This window comes from Rhodamnia argentea, chromosome 3 (assembly GCF_020921035.1).
Source record: "Rhodamnia argentea isolate NSW1041297 chromosome 3, ASM2092103v1, whole genome shotgun sequence".
Taxonomy (NCBI): Eukaryota; Viridiplantae; Streptophyta; class Magnoliopsida; order Myrtales; family Myrtaceae; genus Rhodamnia; species Rhodamnia argentea.
The window spans coordinates 18,997,327-19,023,763 of record NC_063152.1 but is presented as its reverse complement, the minus strand read 5'-3'; the positions used below and the strand labels follow the sequence as shown (position 1 = coordinate 19,023,763).

The following is a 26,437-nucleotide window of genomic DNA, read 5'->3' as shown; positions in this document are numbered from 1 at the left end:
GATTAAAACTCCCGCCAAAAAGTTCATCCATAATTTGCACTGTCAAAATTTAGGATTCAATTTTGTCTTTGAGCGGAACCTCTACGAGCATCCACTCAAAGAGGGGCAGCTGTTGACGCCTAAATTTTGATTAATCTATTTTTTGCATAAAAATTATAAAAAATCATCTCACATATTTATTTTTAGTGTACATTGCATTGGCATATAATCGGGCAAGCATAACACTTAATTTAGCATGCGTCTAGACTAGGCACGGGATTGAAAAATACACCGAGAAGATTTGAAACTTCAAGGACTGTATTGCAAATACTTAAAATTTCAGGGACCGTATTGCAAATACTTGGAACTTTAGGGACTGTATTGCAAATACCAAAAGAAGATGAAGAAGGGAAGATGATGAAAGGAAGATAATGAAAAGAAGATGAAGAAGGGAAGATGATGAAGGGAAGATAATGAAGGGAAGATGAAAATGGAAGGTGAAGAAATGAAGATGAAGAAGGGAAGATGAAAATGGAAGGTGAAGAAATGAAGATGAAGAAGAGAAGGTGAAGATGGAAGGTGAAGAAATGAAGGTGAAGAATGAAGGATGAATAACTTTGCCTATAAAAGAGAGAGCTCTTGAGAAGAGTTTTAGAAGGGGGAAGTGGAAGAGAATTGAGAGAGAGAGTAGAAGAGAATTGAGAGAGTTTTTTAGGAAGAGTGGAAGAGAATTGAGAGAGTTTTGAGAGAGTTTTTGAGAGGAATTTTTAGAGAGGAAAAAGAGAGTTCTTGAGAAAAATCAGAAGAGAAAATTCGAGAGTGAAGAAAAGTGTTTTAGTCGAGCATCATCTTCGACGAGTCCCGACACATATTTCGCCCCTCGCAACCCAACAAGGCCATTGCTTGCCATTTTCGACGACAGACCGCGTTCTTCCAACCTCCGAGATCTTGAAGGGAACTATAACGTGTATGTGAGTAAGATTTTGTGTAATAGAAGGTAATCCTTTCCATCTCGATCTACAAAAATGTAATCGTTTGGTTTGAATATTTGTTTGTTTATTTTAGACATGCCACGTGTTTCAAATTTTAGCATTATTACATGTTAATTTATTTTTATAAATACTCGTGATTGGCTGCATTTTCTTTCTTTCTAAATCACCCATGGTGTATATCGTACAAAGTTCAATGTTTTACATCCCCATAAAAAAGAAGAAAAAACCAAAAAAATTGCATCTTTGAATTTCGAGTAAAATCCATCAAAATTGCCAAATCAAATATTTTTCATGAAAATGGTACCGAAAGGGCGTTAGAGAAATCTGACGTAACCAAATCCCCGAATTCAAAATCTCTGGTTCGCGGAAATAAGATAGTTTTCTCCCGCTATTTTATTTAGGTTTCTAATCAACCTACCGAAAATGATTAGTGGCGACTCCAAATTCAAATCACATTGCATGTTAATTATTTGAACCTTAAGTTGCGATTTGGTATGGACTTGGGAGAGTCCGAGTTAGGTTAGTTAATTAATTAACCCGATAATCCATTAGCCCGAAAATTAACTTGTTTATTTTTTTTAGGTCGCGACAGTACCCTTGGATTTTACCGGAAGTGATTATATTATCGATATATGTCTCCCATATACGAAATCCGAACTGTTAGAAAATGAGGATGTATGGGAAGGACCGTGGTTCGCCCATGTGGGCTATCACAATCCTTGACCCATTATAGATAAATTGCCAAAAAGGTAGTTATCTCATTCTAAACATTAGACGTTGTTTACACGTTCTTCCAACGAAAAGCGTAGAATTGTAAAAAAGTGATGAATGACGACGAACTCCCGATCTTCTCTCCCGATCGTCAAATGGACGAACAATCTCTCGTGGAACCGCATTGTGGACATTTAATTTGTGAAAACCTGAGGTATGTCCGTTACGTGATATATTTCTTCGATCGGTGATTCAAAATGATTCTAGGGTTTGTTGATTTAGAGTAATTTCGTTGTGTATGTAATCGAGATACGTTCCTTTCATTGGTATCAGGGCGCCGGTTCTTGTTTCTTGATTGATTATCAAGGTTTTGGTCACGAATTAGTGTGAGAAACTAGTTTTTCGAACCTATTGTTCATGGATTTTTCGTGACATTTTATCCAACGAAAATGAATTTTTATTACATCAATTGAACGGGCTTGGCGAGACGAGAATTTGGAGTGGTTGCTCGTCGCAAGGTGATGCTGGACGACCCCGCACGCGCGGCACGCGCTACGGTGGGATCGAGTTATCGGGGCAACGGCGAAATGACGCCTTTCCATGAAATTTCGGTCAACAAAAATTATATTTGAATATACCATCGGATTCGTATTGTCGATACGATTGTTTTGAGTGGTGGCTCGTCGCCGGAGGTGGCCGGACAGATCTACACGCACCGGAGGGGTTCGGCGCACGTGGGATTCACGCCCCTCACGTGCGCGGCACATGCGCGTGCGCCGCACCTAGTTTACCCTATCTCGGAACCGGTTTATCAATATCCCAAATCTGGTTCAAGTTATTCCGGACCCGGTTCAGCCCTGATTTGACCCGGTCAATGGTTGACCGATCGGCCTTTGACCATTAATCGGTCTTCGTTGACCGTTGACCGATCAGACCAAGTTTCCTAAAATTACATTTTGGTCCTCGGACTTTCCGAAAATTGTAATTTGGTCCTCGAACTTTTTGGAAATTATAATTTGGTCCTCAAATTTTTAAAAATTGCAATTTTAGCCCCAAAATTTTTGAAAATTGCAATTCGGTCCTCGCACTTTCTTATAATTGCAATTTGGTCCTCGTATTTTCGAAAAATTATATTTTGACCCCTAAAGTCAACTCTGATAGTTGACCACGCGTTGATTGCACATGCCAAAACTTTGACCGGCTCGTACGGGCGTGTTTGAACTCCGTTGGGGGGATGTAAGGTACCATTCCATTCGTCTTGAAATTATCTTCAATTTGATATATTATCTAGACATTTTTTTTAATATAAAATTATGAAAATACGTATGAAACCCATGATACTAGTATTTCGGATGTTTTCGAGTATTAATAAAAATAAAATAATGGCTTACATGTACATAGCCATATTGTGTAGAGCATGTTTAGCATGTATAATGTTTAATATACTTGCTATTTGTATCCCGTAATCTGTATATGATTTGATGCATGAATTATTTGTGTATAAGTTCAAATCATGCTATGCCATATTATAATCGCAAAATATGGAGATCATTATTTGATTTATGATCTTTATTTGAGTGGGGAGTTCTATAAAGTCTTAGTAACTTTGATGAACTCAAATTTACATAATGATTCTATTAATGGTAATTTCAAGCGAGGATCCTTGGACGATGATTGGGAATATAGTGAACTTTCGAATTTGAGGCATTATGTGAAGTTACTCATTAATATAATTAGTTGGTGTAAAATAGATGCATAAATGTTATGCATTAATGGTTCGTGAATATATGTTTATAGAACTTTATGTTCAGATACAATGGCTTTAGCTTCTTAGAGTATCGTACCCGAGCTTGATAAAGGAGAGAATTTTGAACGGTAAGAATTATGAAAACTGGAATATGAGAATCCAAGATGTGTTAGAAAAGCAAGAAGTACTAAAAGCTCTTAACCTAGTTATGGAAGAATTTGAAGATGAAAATACTGCACAATTTAGAAGTGAAAAAGAGGCATTTGCTGCATGGATCAAGATGAACTCTATTACTCGCATTATGTTGTTGAGTAGCATGGAAATTTTTTTTTATACTTGAGTTCAGACATTTATGGTAATGCCAAAGTCAAGTGGGAGGCATTAAAAAAAATTTAATTAAGTTTGATTAGATATCGGTCACCAACTTGAGATAGATCACTATAAGGTTTGACACTTATATGATGCATTATGGGCAGAATATAAAACAGCTTTTGTGGCGCGTGTCAAATATGATAAGTGAAATGTAAGATGCATGTCACGCCCCGCTCCCTTTGGCATGTCAACATCCCTACGCGGTCGTTAAGTTGTGATGTCCCGGGACGCGTCAACGACCCATTTAAAATTTCATGTTTCAATTAAACACACACGGAAGCGATCTACTTCCCCGCACAAACATAACAATAGGGATAGATAGTAGGACATCCCACCACTCCGTATCAACAAAAGTCTATTTTATTAATAATTACTCGTTAACCCCGGGAAGTACATTTACACATATAAGCCCCACTTCAGGGCTACTTCCTTCAACCCTTAGAAGTACTAGATTAGGGTTAGGTTAACATTACTTTCAGCTACTCCAAAAGAGATCCACGTCCTTCTCAAAGTCGGTTTGCTCTCCCAAGCTAAAGGCCCGAAACATTGTTAACGACAATCGGTGAGATATAAAATCTTAGCAAGTTAACGGCCTAAGCCTCGATTAGGAGGTCAACTCAGCTCGGATCTGTTTAGAACCCGTAATGTAACATGGTATATAGGTACAAGTATGCTACCACACAATCATAGGTAACCTTACTTGCCTTGGTACGCGCCTTGCACGTTACAACTCATTGCAAGCAATATATTGCAATAAATAAATGTATGATCGTAACATATGTCGCTTTCTCGTGCACAATGCGCTCAAGCATACTCTCATCATTGCGGCCGCTCATGGTATGTCCGTTCTCACACGGAGGTTTTTCGGTTTTGGCAAGATCTGTTCATTCGATCAATTACGGACGATCGAGGGCACGCCTGTTTTTCTACGGGGGTCTTTTGACTCACTCGAGTATATATCATTTCAATCAATTATGGCAGATCGAGGGCATGCCCGTCTTTCTACGGGGGTCTTCCGACTCACTCGGGAATATATCATTTCGATCAATTATGGCCGATCGAGGGCATGCCCGTCTTTCTACGGGGATCTTCCGACTCATTCGGGTATATATCCTTTCGATCAATTGCGGCCGATTGAGGGCACGCCCGTTTGCACGTGACTAAATACTTAACAAATAAATTGCACGTGACCAAATACTTAGTAAATAATTTACACGTGACCAAATACTTAGTAAATAAATTACACGTGACTAAATACTTAACAAATAAATTGAACGTGACCAAATACACGCAATTCAATCACCATCCTTGTACATTGCCAATCAATTTATTACAAATGCCAATTTATATGGCTATTCCCATTAACTACTTCATAACATAATACTAAATATGATACTAGAGCATATTAATAAATAGAATATCAAATTGCTAAAATTAAATTACTTAATTAGAAAATAATAATTAATTATCAAAATACCGATAGCTTATCATAGAATTTGATAGCCTATCATTAAAATATGCGATACCTTATCGTAAAATAGGTAATAGCTTATCATTAAAATAGGTGATAGCTTATCACATTTTTGAAAACTTATCAAGTCCACTTATTACTTATCACTTATCGATTATCACTTATCAAGATAGCTTATCGACCATGGTTAACTAACCCAACCATAGTTAATAAAAGTAACTACGGTTAATTAACCTAACCAAGGTTAACTAACTCAACCATGGTCAACTAACCCAACTATGGTTAACTAACCCAACTATGGTTAATTAACCCAACCATGGTTAATTAGATTAGTACTAAGAACATTTAGACTAATCTAAATACATTCTAATCAAGTTTAACATACTAATAAAGGGATTAGGGCAATAACTCACCCGATTAGAAAACCGAGAACACTGGTGCCTTGGCGGCGGCGTGGGCTACGCGGTACTTGATCCGAAATCAACACGGAACCACCTAGGACCACCGAACAGCAGAAAACAGAACCGGAGGGGCTGTTCTTGGCTTGACGGTGCTCAAATCGGCTCGGAAACGGCTCGAACGAAGCTCGCACGGCAAAGGGAGTTCACGGCGGAGCTAGGGGGTGACTTTGGCCGGCTAAAACCAGCCAAAAGGGGCTGAGATATGCTGGAAATGGTGCTGACCGAAAATGAAATGGGGGAGAGGGAGATGGCATTGGTTTTTGGGAGAGAATGAGAGGAGAGAGAGTGAGTGAGACAAAGACCATGTCTTATCTCTCTAAGGCTTCTTGAGCAAGCCAAAACCAAAATAAAAATCCCTCATCAATGCATGCCCCCAAAGTCCTCTCTTCATTTATGGTTTCTTGTCTTTTGCAATTAATGCAAGAAGGGCAATTTGGTCATTTCACAAGGTAAGGGCATTTTGGTAATTTCACAAAGTATAGTATGAAGTACTATACGAGTATCGGAGCTAGTATTTTATACAAATTCGTATAAATTGGAATTGGGCTCAAAAGAAAAGAGTTTGGGCTTTAAAAAGCTTAATGGGCTTTAATAAGCCCACTTCGCTTGCCCTTGGGCCTAGATGGCCGAAACTCACTTGGGCTTGATGCCCGCTTTTTCCTCGTCCAGCCCGCTCCTTCATAGGCTCCAAATCTTGGCTCATCGATCCTTAAACAAAGAGTCTTGAGAAAATCGATAAATACGTAGCTCAATAAAGCGACGCCCAATAGTTTAGTCATAAGATTCTCGAAGATTCGATGCTCATATTAGGATTCTAATTCATGGTCAAGATCGATCGATCGTGACTATATTGCATTGATTAAAATCGTCACTTCATTACATCCCGAATAGAGTCGAATTTGAGGATGTCACGATGCATGCCACATTTTGACCGATGAGCAACAAGTGCAAGCAGTGATCCGTCCTTAACCTCATAGTTGTGTGCATATATGAATATCCACTTGATCCACAACAAAACTTAAAAGACTTTTGATAATGCTATGCGACGCCTTGAATTAGAGGTTAATCGCCTTCCGGCGGCAAAACCCAAAATCGACATTTGTTATGCTAATTCCAATTCAAATGAGCTTTGTGCTCCAAGCGTAAGCGTCAAGGTAGGTTTAAGAAATGGAAAGGACAAATGAACATATCCTTCTTGATAGAAATCAAAGTTTAATTGACATTAGAAAGGAAAATGTCATTTCAAGGAAAACATATCAAATGTGAAGTGTTTTAACTGTGGCAATAAGGATCCCTTTGCTCATAATTATAGTGAGTTAAAGAAGTTAAAAACCCTTTGTGCACTTGAGAGTGTTACTTATGTCTACAGTTCATTCTTTGTAACTGATTCTCATCCTTTGTAGATTATAGACTTAAGGGCCACAAATCATGTAGTGAAGGACATAAATGCCTTAGTGGAATTTCAATGAGTTCCACATGGAGCAAATTGGATAAATGTGGGAAACAATTTCCGAGTGAAAATTAAAGAAATTGGCACCCGCCAATTGAATATGCGCGGTGGTCGTACCCTGCTCCCGCATGATGTATTATATGCTCCAAAAATAAATGGAATTTAGTTACCGTGTTAGTTTTGGTTAAACTTGATTTTATTTTGAACTTTCATAACGATGGTGGTGACTTGTCGTTGGGCTCAAGTTATTATGGTTCTGGATGGTTTCATTGTGTCGATTGTTAAGTACAAAATGTGAATGTAAGTTATTCCATATTTTCATCTTTTGTGATGATATGAATATATGGCATGCTAGGCCCCATATTAGCCAACAATGAATAATTAGATAAGCCAAAGAGGGCTTATTGGGCAATATTGAAATTGTCGATTTGCTTATTTATGAGCATGCCTTGTGGGAAAAACAAAGAGGAAACCATTTGGAAAAAGGAACAAGAGTTGAATTTCCTTTGCAATTGATCCATTCGGACATATGTGGTTTAATAAATACAAGAGAAAGTCATGGAGCTGTTTATTTCATCACATTAGGTGATTACATTCGATTTGGACATGTTGTTTTATGATTTTTCATATATCCGAGGCATAAGTTGTTTTGAGAAAATTTTTGAGCTTTTAGAAAATTATTTTAAATAAATAAAAAAATAATTAATTAAGATCCAATCGAGGTCAAGAAAAACTGTCTCATTAGTTCGGATGTTTATGTGATGAAAAAGGAATAGAAAGACAGTTGACTATTCTAACGATTCCTCAATAGAATGGAGTTGCAGAGAAAAGAAATAGGTCCCAATGGAAATGGTTAGGTCTATGATGGCACGGGCTAAATTACCCATCACCTTTTGAGGTGAAGTTTTATTGATTGCTGTCTAGGTACTTAATCGTGTGCCTTCTAAATCGGTTACTTTTGCTCCATATGAGTTGTGGATAAGTTGAAAATAAGATTTGAGTTTTCTTAGACCTTGATAATCTGTTGCCTATATCCATAAGTTTTCCCACAAATATGGAAAATTAGGTCCTAGAGGAAAAATGAGTATCTTAATGAGATATTGAGAATACTTTAAAGGGTATGTGTTATAAGTGAGCAAGAAAGTAGGAAATGTAACTGAATTTAAATCGCATGATGTCACATTCTTAGTGGATGAATTTTCGAAAAAGGGCGAAATAGGTGAAGACTATTCTCTATTTAAAATCTTGGATAGTGATCATGATTTTACTGGAGCATCTCATCCAAGTGGGAGCAATGTGAGAAGTGGGGAATTTATTCTGAATCGGTTTTAATTGTAACCACTTGATATGAAGATGTCGTCGTTATCTAATTTGAATGGGAGCGTAATGGAGCATGATGTACTAAGTATACAATCTCCTATTTGGAGAACAAGTCACAAAAGCGTTCCTTGTCGACTTGTCGACATTTAAACATTGTAGGCAAAGCTTTCATGATCGCTCCACAAGAAGAGAATGAGTCAAGAAATGCAAATGAGACTCCGACTTGCCCTTATAAGAAAAAGTGGATATAAACAATGGAAAAAGAGATGGAATTAATAGGATCAAATCAAGTTTGGAAATTGATTGTTTTAGAATGGACACAAAGCCATTGAAAGCAAATGTGTTCTCAAAATAAAGCGTAAAGGCGATGGCTTGATCGAGAGATATAAGGCTCGCCTTGTGGTGAAATGGTATAATCAATTCACCTTATTCCGGTAGTGATTAGTATGGATCTTGGATTACATCAAATGGATGCAAAGACTGCTATTCTCAATGGAGAATTAGTAAAACAAATCTATGTAAAACAACCTATTGGTTTTGTTATAGAATTCCAAGAACAAAACATATATCGACTTTTGAGATCAATAGATGGCTTCAAGCAATCTTCGAGATAATGATATATACTTTTTCGTAATGCTATAGTGGTTTGTGATTATGTAATGATTAATGAGGATCATTGCGTATATATATCAAAAGATCCAAAGATCAATATGTGATCTTATCATTATATGTTGATGATATATTAATTGCTAGAAGCAATATGGAGTTTAAACACAGTCAATAATTGGTTTGATTCCAATTTTGAGATAAAACATATGGGTAATTCTGCATACGTTCTTGAAATTAAGATTTCGAGAGATTGTCCAAAGAGATTATGATCTCTTTCACAAGAGATTTATATAGATAAAGTCATTGAATGATTTTGTATGCAAGATTGTAAACCCAAAGATACTCCTATTGTAAGAGGTGAAGGCCCGATCCACAGAATGGATCCCGAGACTCTACAAGCGAATGTAGAAATGGAAAGTGTTCTATATACTAGTGCTGTTGGAAGCTTAATATACGCTATGAAGTGTACAAGACCTGATATTTATTATGTAGTTGCAATGGTATGTGTACCACTCTAATCCAGGTCAATCATGTTGGATTGTCGTCAAGAGAATTCTCCGGTATCCGAAATGTACTGCCAATTTTTGTTGAGTTATCAAGGTAGAGATCTACGTTTTGAAAGCTATACTGATGTTGATTGAGAAAGAGGTTTAGATGAGAGAGATTCAACCTCTAGATTTGCGTTCTTACTAAGCAATGGCGCTATATCATGAAGTAATAAGAAACAAACATGTATAGCATTATCCACGATAGAAATTGACCTCGTGGTGTTATCAACAACAAGACAAGAGAATGTTTGGTTTAAGAGATGTTTGGGTTAGTGAGGTGTTGCTAAGGATGCTACAGGTACAATTATTAGTTGATTGTGATAGCCAAGCAGTAATAGCTTACATTAAGGATCCACCGCAAGACCGAACAAATAGTCGCAAGGTATAATTTTGTGAAAGACATGGTTGTACGAAAAAATGTGAACACATAGTACATATATACGCATAGAATGATAGCAGATCATATGATAAAGTCAATTCCTAGAGATGTTTTCCTTGGTCATGTGTTGACAAATGGATTAGTTTCCTACATTAAAATCTCTAGAATTGCGTAGAAATGAGAGTACTAGATATTTATATTTTCCAATGTTCACGACTAATGGTATATGTTATCATTATTGATGCCTATGAATTTGTACGACATTTATGCATATTAATGCTTAGTGCATTGTTTAATAAGGTATGTTGGACAGATGGAGATTAGCGCACTCACACGGGTAATTGCCTCTATTTACTTTGTGATAATTAGAGATGAGACAATTTTAAGCTCATTATCTAGGTGATAATTGAGAGCTCGAGCTTAAACTATAAATGTCACCTTGACAGAATGTTAAGATGAGGTCATAATATTTATTATGTCCGAAAGTGAAATAACCCACATATTTCACTTTATCCGTCTTTAATGCCGGATGTGAATTCTGATGATTTTTTTAAAAAGAGTAGATTTGTGAACTCAAGCTAGACATTGAGTATGTCTAAGCTATCATCTGTACGGTATTAAGTGGAAAGATATATACTCCATGGGAAAGGAGAGAATATCGTAATACGTACTTCATATTACGTATATATGAGACGACCAAGAAGAGTTGGCAAGAGTTTTGATCTCAACTCTATAGCCGTGTGAGACTCTTAAGGATAAAAGTTCTTCAATTTAGTTTCCTCACGACTCTTATTTATTCTCAAGATTTCTTTTCGGTGTTCGCTATTTTAGAGTGTTGCCAATGGTCATGAAATTGGTTCGATCTAACGAGACATTTCTAGAAAAACGAGTTGAACCGAGATTAAGAGGTTTAAGGGAAGAGGAAGATCAATTTATTTTGATGTCACATTCAATTCTTGTATTCACAAATCGACCAATTATGATTATTTGAGTTTAATTCTGTATTCACAGTGTCGACCAATTATGATTATTTGAGTTTAATCACGATTGTGAATACAATGATGTATTCACAATCGTGAATACATCATTGTAAATGTGACCAATTAATCTAAGGTACTGCATATTGAATCTACTCTAAGTTAATATGCCTATTTTGAGCTGCTATATACTCTCAACGGATGTATGGCAACGAGCTCTCATGATATGCTAGTCGCATGGATTATTTGTCAATATGAACTTTGCGAAAAAGAAAGAGAGTTATGTTTAACCCTTTATGGGTAAGTAGGAGTTGTTGACTTTTCATGGGCAAATGAGAGTTATGGATGACCCTTCATGGGCGAGTGGGAGATGTTAGAAAATGAGGGTGCATGGGAAGGACCATGGTCCGCCCATGTAGGCTATCATAGTCCTTGACCCATTATAGATAAATTGCCAAAAAGACGGTTATCTCATTCTGAACGTCGGACGTTGTTTAGACGTTCTTCCAATGAAGAACAGAGAATGTAGAAAAGTAACGAACGCGAACTCCCGATCTTCTCTCCCGATCGTCAAACAGATGAACAATCTCTCATGGAACCGCATTGTGGACATTTAATCCGTAAAAATCCGAGGTATGTCCGTTCTGTGATATATTTCTCCAATCGGTGATTCAACATGATTCTAGGGCTTGTTGATTCGGAGTAATTCCGCTATATGTAATCGGGATACGTTCCCTTCACAAACAAATTGGGCTCTTATTCATGTGCAAGATATCTCTTGGTGAATTCGGTTTCAACGTTGGTTCATGGCATATAATATAGTTCAAATGACGGTATTTGGCTTTAGTGGTTTTGTAGCAACACAAAAGAAGTCCACAAACCGTTTGAACATTAGGCAAAAAATTACCGAAAAGTCTTTAATGACCAGTATAATCAATTCATCCAATTTTGGCTAGAAATCAATGATGTGTACGTTGGCCGTCTCACGTGGCACAACCGGAGCGATTTTGACAATTTTTTCAATTTTTTAAAATATTTTCTTGAATTTTTCTTTTCTTTTTCGTTTTCCTTTTTCTTTTCTTCTCTTTTGCTTATGCACTTCTTCTATTCTCACTTTGGCCGTGAGGCCAGCCTTGCCCACTATCGCAATGGCCTTTCCAGCTGCAGGCAAAGGTGGCCCTTTCACCGCCATGATGGTCTAGTTGAGGCCTTGTCGCCACGGGGGAGGCTAGCCTTGCCATGGCCTCGCCTAAATCTGAGTAAGGTGGCCTTGCTCATGGCCACGATCGCCTCACCCAGATTTGGGAGAGGTCGCGCTAGAGCTGCAGCTAGCGAGGGCTTCATGGCCCCTTGCCTAGTGGCCGACGAGCTCCAGCAACCCTCACCGGCCACAACAAAAAAAGGAAAAAAGAAGAAGAAAAGAACAAAGAGAAGAAAAGAAAATTTAAAATTAAAAAAACTATTGTCAATATTAAAAATTAAATTAAAAATTATTCACGTTATGACCGACCATTCCAGGCCGGACACTCGCCAGGCGTCACCTTCGCCTTGGTATTGTGAGGCTTGCCCTTGCCGGTGCTGGCCCTCGGCCCAAGAAGGCCAATCATCCCAGCGTGCGGCTTGCAGCCGGGCCCTAGGAAGTCAATTTCCCATCGTCGCTCTCGGCCCTAACCAGAAGGTAAATCTTGAAATATATAGATCGTTTGAGGTTGCCACAGAGTTTGTTCTGCAGAAATTGGTTAAAAAAATGCAATTGTTCACTGTCTGGATAACGTTGTTGAACTAACATTCTATGTGAGTTCAGCTCAAATACACACTTCTTCAAACTTGCCAATCATGCTTCCCGGATACCACCAGAACATAAAAGGTTAGCACAATCATATCCATAAGATTATCAGTCATTATTCTCCATTTGACCCCGGGTACAGCAATATACAAAACGTACAGAAAATGAAAATGTGAGTTAGTTGCTGGATGTGTGATATTTCTCTATCAGGCTTTTCAGATCCAATCTTAAGTGCTTAGAGGAACCTTAGGATCTAAAACGTTGTTCTGATTGATGGGACGAATTGACACAAGATGAATCAACAAGCGGCCCTATCGTACCATGAAAAGTTTTCCACGGGGTCATGAAAAATCTTAATCTCTACATGATCTTGTTCAACCTTGGACAGGACTCCTCAGTAGATAATCCAGCGAATGCGTCTACCATCAGACAAATCGGACGACAAAAGAACAGCTAATTTTCTGGAAAATCCTTTAGCCTAGAACAGAGTTAGTAACTCGTGGAGATTAAGCACTTAATAGGTTCAACGGAGGCTATCAGTCATGCTTTAGTTGAGGTAAGTTCTAATCTCCACCTGGTTGAGTTACATGTCGCACGCCTTGCACCTCCGTAACTTCGGTTAAATAGGAAAGTCCATGGTGCTTGAAGGGACGTGCACCAGGAAATCTACGGGGTGCCTCTAGGGATTTGCTCCCCCTTGGTGCCCTGCAGTGAACTTCTGTTTACCTATGCCAAAAACTAGAAAATACTTTCCATGTTCCTTTTTCTTTAGTATTATCATAGAATTGAGACATCAACTAAGATGAGGAAGAAGTCACTCGAATGAGGATGTGTCATGACCTAAAAATCGGAATTTTTCAGGTTAATGGATTGCTAAGCTATTAAACCTAGGTTGGACTCTCCCCAAGTCCATACCAATTCACAACTTATATTTCAATTATTTCATGCAAAAGATTTTTATTTGGAGTCACCACTAATCTGTTTACGGCGATTCGATTAGACACCTGAATAAAGTATCGGGAGAAATACTTCATTCTTACGAACCGGAGATTATGAATCCGTGGACTTGGTTACGCTAGATTACCTTTTGGTACCATTTTTAAAAAATTGTTTGGCAGACAGTTGGGATTCATTTTAGAACCTATCTCCTAACATGTGAAAATATCCATGCGGGTATGCAATACAACCAATGAAAAAAATAAAAATAAATGATAGATAAATTGCAAGAGAGAAAAAAAAAATCAAGCAAAACAAGTTTCTTTTTTGTTTTGTTCGGTCTTAACATGCAAACTAAACTGTTAATGCAAGAATGCAATCTTAATTTTTTTTTTTAGTTTTTTTTAAGTGATGACTATGCTAAGATGCAATGCATGAGATGCACGATTAAAATTAAATGCAGCTATTCTAATATGTCACATGGCAGGAAAAAATTAATCTGACTACAATCAACCTAATTTAACATGCTCCTTATCAGATTTGTATTGAAAAATGCAACCTTCTCTTTTATGCCTTAAAAAAAAAAGGTTGAGTATAGGATAATAACACAATTCAATCTGCAGAAAGATATTGCGAGATCCTAGGCAAGAGACTACGATCTCCAAAAAAAAAAAATAATCCATCGTATCGCATTAACGAATATCGTAATCTTGACAAAATATTGACCGTGATAAATTCAAATTTGATTAGAAAAATGATCCATCGTCTCGCGGCTCAAATTAATAATCAAATTTGATTTTTATGTGGTAACCCTTAGTCGGATGATGCCTAAAATCACATAAAATCAGATTAGTCCAAATCAGGAAAACAAAAAAAAAAGGAATTTAAAATTAGATCAAATAATCACCTAATTTCAAACAATTTGATTTCCAATTCGCAATGAGATAACGAATCGTAGATGATTTGGACTGCTGCCAACGATGCTCGTGAGTCGCTTTGGTGGACGAGGGGGAAAATACCCTGCAGCTCTTTCGGTGGGATATTCCAGAAAAACCTGCAAAATAAAGAATTCTCCAAGCTGTAGAAAGACTAAAAGATTCCACGGGAAATCAGCAACGTGAATTCCGCCAAAAGGGAGTCGCTGCAGGTCGTCATCGCACGGCAGCTTCGTCGTCACGGACAGAACCGGAAATTCGTCCTTACGTGCGGGGGATCGTCTCGCAAAGCAAGGATCAATGACGGTGACAATGGTTCAGGTTAACAAGCCTCACAGCGCAGGGAAATTGGAGCATAACTAGAGGTGTCACGGCTAAACAGGGAGGTCGAGCAGCTTCGTCGTTGGGTCGGTCGCGGAAAGTGAGGAAAACTTGCAATCCCGCAAGCGTTTTCCCTGGAGAAATCTGACGGAAGGAGATGAAGAAACGACTACTTTTCCTCCTCCTTTTGAATCTCTTTCTCCGTATGGTCGTGTAGCTTTCCACTACTTTTCTCTCAATAGTCCCCTCATTTTTTTTTCTCTCCGTACGTGTTTTCGGAATCACCCCTCCTCAATCTCACTTTTCTTGGCTGTGAAAAAAAAAGAAAAGGATGGCAGTGAACCTTCTCTCTTCTTTTTCTCTCTCTGAATGAAATGAAGCCTTTCACGTATTCTCAGAGTAAGATTTTCCGAAAAAAAAAAAAAACTCCCCTCATCTAGTCTGTGAAGGTTCCTTCTTATAGGTGAAAAAGGTCTAACCTGTTAAGGGAGGAAAGTAGATTTCATTCCCTCTCGTGGCCCCCTTATTGCCCCTATTCACGGGTGAAGATCTTTTAAACAGTTTTGTTGCCTTTGTTTGTTCCTTTTGATAACATGTCCAGCTCTCACGATTATGATCAAATTGCCATTGAATCAAATCCTTTTTTTCCAATTTTTTGCTTGATCAATGCTCTCTCATTTGGCTGCGTAAAATCCTCTGGAGACTCTGTCTCGTGAGCTGGACTACCTCCTGCAGTAAGGAAAATCCCGGATTCCTCCATTATCTTTTATCCTTCTATGAGTGTATGCAAAGTGGGCCAACCATCTCACAACTCTATCCTTTTCTTGCCCTTCCCTTACTTCCCCATGCAGCCGAGCACGTGAAAAATACTAGGAATCTCCCAACTTGCCTTTTCTTTTCTTTTCTTTCCCACATTGACTCCTCTGATATCTACTTGCTTCCTTTGAGCCGCGAATGCACCTGTCCTGCTTTGATTTCTTTCTTGTTTTGTTCATGGTCTCCACCAATCACGAGCATGAACCTCGATTGCTCAAAGAAAAATCAATTTGTAACCCTCATGCTGGCTAAACATTTTTTTTTTCAAGTATACACTTTCCACCCGAAATCTTCCTTTTGCAGTAAATAAGTTCAATGAATTTTGACTGAGGTTTATCATTGGACCAATTTCCCATATGAATTTCGGCACTCCTAACATGCATGGGCATGATCAAATTTTCTCTCACTTTGGGCCTAGTAACTTGTCAATTAAGTTCACGTGAACTATATCCACTACCACCGATCAAATTAAAATATAAATGAGATGCATGCTGAAATTAAATTGATCTAAATGCAAACTACGTGTCATTCTCTAATTTTATATGCAAAATTTGATATCCTAAAAAGGTAGTCAAAATTTAGGTGTCAACATGATGTATTAATCAACTCTCAGAATCAAAATAATGACAGAGAAAGATTTGCGAAGAGTTCTTTCACTATATTTTCCCAGAATTGAAACAGACAAACTCGTAACAATTCTTTCGCACGAAAAAGACTTATTAACGTCCGGTGAAGCTATAAATTCCACGCAAATTTCATTTGCTTTGAAGAAAAATTTCTGAAATCTTGTCCACAATCATCAATTTCCAAAAGTAACATTATCTATCTCATGTGGCACTTCTATGTATGCTACTTTTTATCTCGAAAACCTAACGGGTGTCTTATCTCAATTTCTCTATTACGAAAAATATCGGGCCGAAGTTTAATAACTATAACCCCTTCAAATGGGGGACAAGGAAGCGTTGTTGGGACTTTGATTTCAAAGTTCCATAAGAAGTTGAATGAGAAATGAAGGATGAAGAGTCTCACATGGGAAAAAGAGTAGATGGAAGATGGGTTTAAATATTGGAACCTCACAAATGGGTTTGGGCCCCAAGGGGCACCCCACTTTTGTGGAAGGGAGAGGACCTACGTAAAGCTAGGTCAGCCCATATGCGCGCATGCCGCCGCCCGCCGGCCGACTCGGTTCGTGCCCGGGTCCGCCCGTTCCTATTTTTTTTTTATACACCTATCAGTTTTATTTATTTTATTCTTTTTAAACCAAACAGACACAATTCGAATGGACATGTCCGAACAGGTATGTTCAGAATTTTTTTTTATTTGAACGAACATGTTTGTCTGTTCGAATAAAGAGAGCTGTTCGGTTCATGTTCCTTCATGAAGGTTCGTAACCCTTCATCAGAGTTGTTCGGTTCGTGTCCCTTCATGAAGGTTCGTAACCCTACATCAACTGTGCAGATTTGTGACTCTTCGTCAACGTTCTCAACATTTCGTTCATGACTCTTCACATCATTGTCTATATATGGAGCATTGACCGTCGCATTAGAGATAACTGCCATTTTGGTCATTCTCATTTCACTATTCATCATTTGTGCGATTATTCTACGAAGTGCATTCGAAGATTTCCTCCGAAAAAGTACCGTTTTGGAGGAAAGGCGATTCGTTCTATCTTGGGAGGCAATTGTCCAAGAACCTTGGGTACCGATTGAGGGAACAAATTTGTCTTAAGGACACAACGTCATTTCATTGGGCTCGAATCATTCCTCTACATTCAGACTACTCATTGCATTTGGATTCGGGTTTGTCGATTAACGTTATTTTACATATACGAACATCTATAGGCGAAAACAATCTTAAGACAAATTTTGTTTATATTCTCGGTATTAGTTGCTTCGTTTGTATAGTTGCTTTCTTTTGAATAAATTTTGCTTTCGTATTAGAAATGTCATCAACATCAATAACGCCTATACCTATTCCGTCGGTTCCGACTCATGGAGAAAAGCCATAAAAGTTCAATGGAACTGATTTCAAGAGATGGCAACAGAAAATGTTGTTCTATCTCATGACTTTGAATCTGGCAAGGTTCCTCAATGAGGATGCTCCTAAGTTGGATGAAGGAGAGGTAGACAAGGAAAGGTTTGCTGCAGTAGATGCGTAGAAGCATTCCGACTTTTTGTGTCGTAACTACATCCTTAATGGTCTCGACAATTCCCTCTACAATGTTTATAGTCCCCCAAAAACGGCTAAGGAATTATGGGAAAGTCTTGACAAGAAGTACAAAACAGAAGATGCTGGATTGAAGAAATTCATCGTCGGCAAATTTCTGGACTTCAAGATGGTAGATCATAAAACCCTCTTAAGTCAAGTTCGGGAACTTCAAGTGATCATGCATGACATTCATGCTGAAGGTATGATTTTAAATGAATCATTTCAAGTGGCTGCTTTCATTGAAAAAGCGCCACGCTCTTGGAGAGACTTCAAAAATTATCTCAAACACAAGAGAAAGGAATTGTCACTTGAAGACTTGATTGTTCGATTGAGGAAGACAATAGGCTCTCTGAAAAGAAAGTTGGCAAGAATCTGGAGGTTTCAAGGGTCAATGTTGTTGAAGAAGGATCAAAACCCAACAAGAAGAGAAAAATGCCTAACAAGTCCGGAGAGGGATTCACCTAAGGCCTGAAGAAGTTCGTTGGCAAGTGTTTTAACTGTGGAAAGTCCGGACATCGAGCCAAAGACTACAGAGCCAAGAAAAGACAGAAAACTCAAGCGAATGTGGTGGAACAGATTTCCAATGGTGTTGATGATATCAATCTTATTGCTATGATATCCGAATGCAACATGGTGGGAAACCCCAAGGAGTTGTGGATTGATACTGGAGTAACTCGTCATATCTATGCAAACAAATCGATGTTCTCGTCCTACACTACTTTGGGGGGTGATGCAAAACTCTATATGGGTAATTCATCAACCTCTAAGGTTGAAGGTGTTGGATAGATTGGTCTGAAAATGACATCTGGAAAAATTGTGACACTAAATAATGTTCTGCATGTGCCGGATGCTCATAAGAATTTAGTGTCCGGATCTCTCCTTAGCAAGAATGGTAAGTTGGTTTTTGTATCTAATAAGTTTGTACTCTCCAAGAATGAGATGTATGTAGGAAAGGGTTATCCGAGTGATGGTTTGTTCAAGATGAATGTAATGATTGTTGTATCCAAGGATGATATGAATAAAGTTGCTTCTATTTATGTGCTTGAGTCTCCTAATATTTGGCATGCTAGATTAGGACATGTTAATTATAAATCAACAAAGAAATTAATGAGTATGGGACTATTGCCGAAGTTTGACTGTCTAAGTGAAAAGTGCCAAGTATGTGTTGAATCTAAATTTTCTAAGCCTCCTTTTCATTACGTAGATAATAGAATCTCGTAACCTTTAGATTTAATACACACAGATATATGTGATATGAAATCAATACCGTTAAGGGGTGGTAATAAGTACTTTATCACATTTATAGATGATTGCTCAAGGTATTGTTATGTTTATTTGCTTAGTAGCAAAGATGAGGTAGTTAATGCTTTTAGAACTTATAAATCTGAAGTTGAAACTCGGTTAAATAACAAAATTAAAATGATAAGAAGTGATAGATGAGGTGAATATGAATTTCCTTTTGAGGAAATATGCTCTGAGTTTGGCATCATTCACCAATTCACCGCTCCTTATACACTGCAATCAAATGGTGTGGCAAAAAGGAAAAATCGATCTTTAAAAGAAACAATGAATGCATTGTTGAATAGTTCCGGCTTACCGCAGAATTTGTGGGGGGAAGCTGTTTTGACAGCAAATATTATTTTAAATAGAGTACCCCACAAAAGGACACAACAAACTCCCTATGAGAAGTGGAAAGGCGGAATGCCTAACTTGAATTATTTTAAAGTGTGGGGGTGTTTGGCTAAGGTTGCGGTTCCTAAGCCTAAAAAGGTTAAGATAGGACCAAAGGCTGTTGACTGTGTTTTTATCGGTTATGCTCAGAATAGCAATCAAGGGACGCTTTGTTCTTTGAAAATATATTTCCGTATAACATAGTATATGAACCAATTGATAATAATAAGAGGTTTCGAGATACTATATCTAGAAGTGATCTAATGGAGTATGAACCTAGACGTAGTAAAAGACAAAGGACTTTCACGTCTTTTGGACATGATTTTTTAACATATCTCTTAGAAAATGAGTCTCGGACATTCAAAGAAGCTGTGACATCGCCGGATGCCCCGTTCTGGAAAGAAGCTATCAATAGTGAAGTCGAATCCATCTTGTCAAATCATACTTGGGAATTGGTTGACCTTCCTCCCGGTAATAAACCACTACAAAGCAAGTGGATTTTCAAGAGGAAAATGAAAGCAGATGGTACTATTGATAAGTATAAGGCTAGGCTTGTGGTAAAAGGCTACAAACAACGAGAAGGCCTTTATTATTTTGACACTCATTCACTTGTCATGAAAATTACATCTATACAGATGTTAATTGCTATAGCATCTGTGTACAGGCTTCAAATCCATCAAATGGATGTTAAAACATCTTTTCTAAATGGGGATCTAGAAGAAGAAATATATCTAGAACAACCGGAACGGTTCGTTGTTCCAGGACAAGAGAAGAAAGTATGTCGGCTTATCAAGTCACTCTATGGGTTGAAACAAACACCAAAACAATGGCATGCTAAATTCGATCAAGTAATGTTGTCGAATGGTTTTAAAATTAATGAGTGCGATAAATGTGTATATGTTAAGAGCACTCATAATAGCTTTGTCATTTTATGTCTCTATGTAGACGACATGCTTATAATAGGCAGCGATAGTGAGGTCGTCAAGGTGACCAAACGCATGCTCACAAGCAAATTTGATATGAAGGACATGGGGGTTGCAAATGTTATTTTAGGAATTAAAATCCTCAAAACATCTAAAGGATTAGCACTATCACAGTCTCACAATATAGAAAAGACACTTGAAAAGTGCAAGAATCTAGAAATTGTACCAATAAAGACCCCGATAGATGTTAATTTACATCTTTCGAAAAATACTTGTGAAAGCAAAGCTCAAAATGAGTATGTTAGTATGCTAGTATACTATGCGGTTTAATGTATGTCATGAACTGTACTAGACTAGACATAGCTTGTATAGTAAGCAAGCTAAGTCGATTTACAATTAGTCCAAATGAAAATCATTGGAAAGCTATGAAACGTGTATTGGGCTATTTGAAGCATACTCAAAACTATGTTTTGCACTACACAAAGTATCCAGCGGTACTTGAAGGATACTGTGATGCAAATTGGATAACCAGCACAAAAGACACAAAATCAACAAGTGGATATGTGTTCACACTTGGTGGAGGAGTAGTGTCTTGGAAATCATCCAAACAAACTTGTATAGCAAGATCTACTATGGAAGCAAAATTTATTGCTTTGGACAAAGCCGGTGAAGAAGCAGAGTGGCTTCGAAATTTCTTAGAAGACATTCCTAATTGGCCTAAACTAGTGCCAGCTGTATGTATTCATTGTGATAGTCAAGCGGTAATAGGTAGGGCAAGGAATGTCATGCATAACGGTAAATCTCGACATATACGTCGAAGGCATGATACTGTAAGACAACTATTCTCTAGTGGAATTATCACAATTGACTATGTGAAGTCAAAAGATAATATAGCGGATCCATTAACAAAAGGCCTAACTAGAGATATGGTTGTGAAAACATCAAGGGGAATAGGTTTAAGGCCTATAAAATAAGTCATCATAGCGGAAACTCTACCTAGTTGATCGGAGATCCCAAGATCTAGGTTCAAATGGACAACCAAGTTATGCGGGCGGTGTAGAGTACTGTTAACTCTTACGCATTCTCGTATGAAAACAGTACTAATATATGGAGGTTAAGCATAAGCTTTTAATGATTCTAAATTGGGTATACGATATACCACATATTCAAAAATCACCTATGTGAGTGTGAAGTGAGGGCCGCTTCTGTGAGAATTTGAAAGGCCGAATTCTCTAAAGCACTTATGAAACCAGGTGGTGTTCATGGCCAAAACGAACACAACAGTGAGAACCAACTTTGTTCGAGAGATAATTGTGTGATTTCTATTGTCTAGGCTTACATCAAAGGTCGACGGTTCAAGGACATCAAGTCTCTTGATTGACCGAGTAAGTCCGATAGGTCTCACTAGAGAAAGTTCAAAGTCTCAGACTACTTATCCCGATGCAATCGTCTCTCATTGAGTAATCACACACTGCATCTCATGCATTTACGAAGAGTCATGATAATTAAACTTCTCATTCATGTGGGGGATTGTTGGGACTTTGGTTTCAAAGTTCCATAAGAAGTTGAATGAGAAATGAAGGATGGAGAGTCCCACATGGGAAAAGGAGTAGATGGAAGATGGGTTTAAATATTGGAACCTCACAAATGGGTTTGGGCCCCAAGGAGCACCCCACTTTTGTGGAAGGGAGAGGACCTACGCAAAGCTAGGTCAGCCCATACGCACGCGCGCCGCCACCGCCGCCCGTCGGCTCGGTTCGGTTCGAGCCGGGCCCAGGTCCGCGCGTTCCTATTTTTTTATACACCTATCAATTTTATTTATTCTATTCTTTTTAAACCAAATGGACACAATTCGAATGGACATGTCCGAACAGGTATGTTCAAAATTTTTTTTTATTTGAATGAACATGTTTGTCCGTTCGAATAAAGAGAGCTGTTCGGTTCGTGTTCCTTCATGAAGGTTCGTAACCCTTCATTAGAGTTGTTTGGTTCGTGTCCCTTCATGAAGGTTCGTAACCCTTCATCAACCGTACAGATTTGTGACTCTTCATTGACGTTCTCAACATTTCGTTCATGACTCTTCGCATCATTGTCTATAAATAGAGCATTGACCGTCGCATTAGAGATAACCGCCATTTTGGTCATTCTCATTTCACTATTCATCATTTGTGCGATTATTCTACGAAGTGCGTTCGAAGATTTCCTATGAAAAAGTACCACTTTGGAGAAAAGGCGATTCGTTCTATCCTGGGAGGCAATTGTCCAAGAACCTTGGGTACCGATTGAGGGGACAAATTTGTCTTAAGGAGACAACGTCATTTTGTTGGGCTCGGATCATTCCTCTACATTCGGACTACTCATTGCATTTGGATTCAGGTTTGTCGATTAACGTTATTTTACATATACGAATATCTATAGGTGAAAACAAGCGGGTCCAATCGTCACTATATTAACAACACCTATGCGGAAGATACAGTTGAGCACAAACATATACTCCAAATCTCGGTCTAGAATTTCCAGAACACAAAGAGTCAAACAAAGTCATGAATTCCTTGTTGATTACATAATGTAAGGGTCACAATATTAATCACTCCAAACTAGCCAGTCACACTAAGATAAGACCCGAATAAAAAAAGAAACACCCCGCTAAGCACAAGGATAATAGGATCCTCAAACTTCTACATACTTAAAGTTCTTTAGAACTAAAACTAGCTGTTTCTGGCCTTCATCATGGTCTTTCATGAATCATTCTACCACTTCAAGAGTTCTCATTGCTAACAAATATGAATATGACTCCTAGGTTTAGAACTTCGAAAAAGAGAGAATACAAGCATGAAAACTCATACCAATCAACACATAAGGGAGTATTGCGGGTAAGAGTAGACATACCTAAGAACCGGTTTGCATCGTCAAAGGATAAAGTCTTGTCATCTTGGAGGCGGTGATAAGTAAATGAATTTTTCTAAAGATTTTGACACGCAGGAACATTCTGCACACAATAGCGAGTAAAATTTCAGATTTCAACCCACATATCATCATAAGCAACCAATCAAGAGGACAGATAGAACACAATATATCATGGTAAACAGATTATGAGAAACTCTATATTACAATTGGGATGATAATTCAGGTTTCAACATATATTCACATCTCATACATGGTAATTTTTGCATCGTTCACTTGATACAAAACAGATTTGTAGTCATTATCACCAAAACAATAATCCGGCTAAAATTGTTGCACACGGTGACATATAGAGATAGCCAAATGGCTGAAAAAGAGAAGGGAACAGACAGACACACGATCCTATGGAGAACTCAAATAACATTGCCAAATATATTACCACTAACTGTTTCCAAGAGCAAATATCACGGTCATCCCCATCATACATCCAAGGTCACATAGACATCTAATTGTACGCATGAGAGCTTTAGGAATCACCATGGATGCAAAAGAATAGAGATTACTTCAAAACAGGGAATTACATTAAATCAATAATATTCATATAAAAGGAAGGGAAAAACAAAAAGGCACACCATACAGAGTGTCTCATAGTTACCCCAAAACATTGCTGTTCATCCAAGTATTCGACCGACAAAATCATCATCATTAGCAGCAATGTCATCATCATTGTGTCGCTCATCATTGTGCCCATCACCTATTTGATTAGTGGGAGGTACAGGAGGAACCTGATCTTGATTTAGGTTGAGATGTCGCAAGACCAACTCATTGACCATTCCGATTTCCTCATCCTTCCGTGATATTTGTTCTTTGACCACTTTTATTTCTTCGTTCTTCTCTACAAGTACATGTCTTAGTTGGGTCAATTCTTGGGTCATTTGCTCCTCAAGTCGTGTCCTCCTTGAAATAGCCACATTGGAGGATGAACTTGTAGCACCCTTTGCTGTGTATACCCTTGTCCTCCACCCACAATGCCATATTGTCAGCCACTGGCTCAGATGCAGCCCTACCATCACCACCACTAGCCGTACTCATTAAAAGCTCATCATATTTTTCATACATCAAGAAAATAGATATGAAAATAAAATAACTTCATATATATAACTACCATAAATATTGAAAGCACTCATGGTTTTCATTCTAGTTTCCATAAAGTCAAAAGTATAACCTTACATGCCTTAATAGCTTTTGCTTAGTCACCGATCCATGTCTTATCTTTCTTTTGAATGTGCATTCAAATGTAGCTGTATATGTCGGTTTCGTCCCCAATTCATTTGCCTACAAAATTGAAACATAAATGAGTAATTGAATTAAACTAACTTACAATATGTTAAGTAGACTTACCATTTTTTTTCTACGCTCCCCAATGTTGATAGCGCCCCAAGCATATGTCACAAACTCTTCACTAGAACTAGAAGCTCGATTCTTCTTGTTTTGTTCAATCCTTTGCATATTCTTTTTACTTTCCTAAATTCTCTTTATTTCTGTCCAATCGCCACCAATAATAAAATGTGGCTTCACTTGATTTCTCGTTGCTTTATTCATCACATTTCGTATGTGATCACCGGCTTTCTTCTTAAAAATTCTTTTAACTTCATCCTCTTCCTTTTCATCCCAGCTGAACTTCTGCTGTAATCAATAGAAAAACAACCGACTTTATTTACATCGAACTTAGTTTGTGAGAAAATAGAAGGACAAAACTTACCTTGAACTCATTTCACAACAAATCCTTTACTTGTTTTGGCGCGCTGTTGTAACTAATCCACGACCCCCTCCAATAGTTATTCACTATTTTATTAAGTTGCCTCACAACGTATGTAGCATCCGTGAATATGCAAATAGGTTAGAACGATATGGACAATGAAACAATGAAATGAAAAGGAGATGTAAGTAAATGCATACGGATAATTTGCAACATGGACAATTCAGTTGACATCCATATCTAAAATCCAAGCGAAGGGATGACCCTAAATATTACATATACTAAAAAAAAATGAAGTACTCCTGAATCTCCATATGGGCATATGACGAATCGGCTATCTTCTTCACCTCCCTCATCATTCGAGTGTTGCATGGAATGCGGAATTGAAGGAGATTCGGTTTGCATGTGTCCAAGTTGTTCCCTAATATGTTCTTGAGGGATGGAGGAAGGGCCAATGTGTCCATGTTGTCCATCAACATGTAGTTGTTGAGGGTTTAGGGAAGGGGAAGGGGAAGGGGAAGGGGAAGGGGCTAGTCTTCCTTGTGAAACTACACCACGCATGTAACCTCCTCGTTTATACTGACAATTAGGAAGGTTAGACAAATGTCGGAAAAAATAAGAACATGTAGTAGGGACACATAATGACGTACATCATGAAGCTTACCATTTTGTTTAGGAGAGCTAGTGAGAAACTTGAGAAAATGAAAGAAACTTGCTATCGCCTCTGATAAATAGCAATCTCCGGTACCGAAGAAACCTATTGAAATCTTGTCCACATCAGATTCCACGAAAAATAAGGGGGAGCATATACATGACAAATCAAATGATTGCCACACATTGTAAAGCATTATGAATAGAGATTGTCTTCATTTGAACATAAGGAACATCTCAAGAAAATAGCACATCGGGCAATAGAATCCAGAGAGTCCTAAACTAGAGGAAGAAGCTATATTACATTGATTTAGTCATTGAGGATGGCAATTACGAAATTCAGCAACCGTCGTGTTGGCGAACGTGGATTCGCAGCCTCATATGTTTTGCATAATAGAAACCCAAACAAATGAAGCTGGAAAGACCTTACATATTCCCAAAAAAATACTTGAAACATCTTAAAAATCTTTTGGTCTTTTCATAATTCAGAATCCAGACAAGAGAATAGACG

At 38.0% G+C, this 26,437-nt stretch overlaps 1 protein-coding gene and 1 long non-coding RNA gene across 2 annotated transcripts in view; both read right to left on the bottom strand.

Moving 5' to 3' along the window:
* The window catches only part of LOC115727961, an 88,164-nt gene that overhangs the window by 29,139 nt on the left and 32,588 nt on the right, over positions 1-26,437 (bottom strand). The gene's annotated exons all lie outside the window — the stretch shown is intronic.
* On the bottom strand, positions 25,049-26,066 carry LOC125314320. The gene is made up of 2 exons (XR_007197842.1): positions 25,279-26,066; positions 25,049-25,202 (listed from the first exon to the last, which is right to left on the bottom strand). It is a non-coding gene; the product is annotated as an uncharacterized LOC125314320 (long non-coding RNA).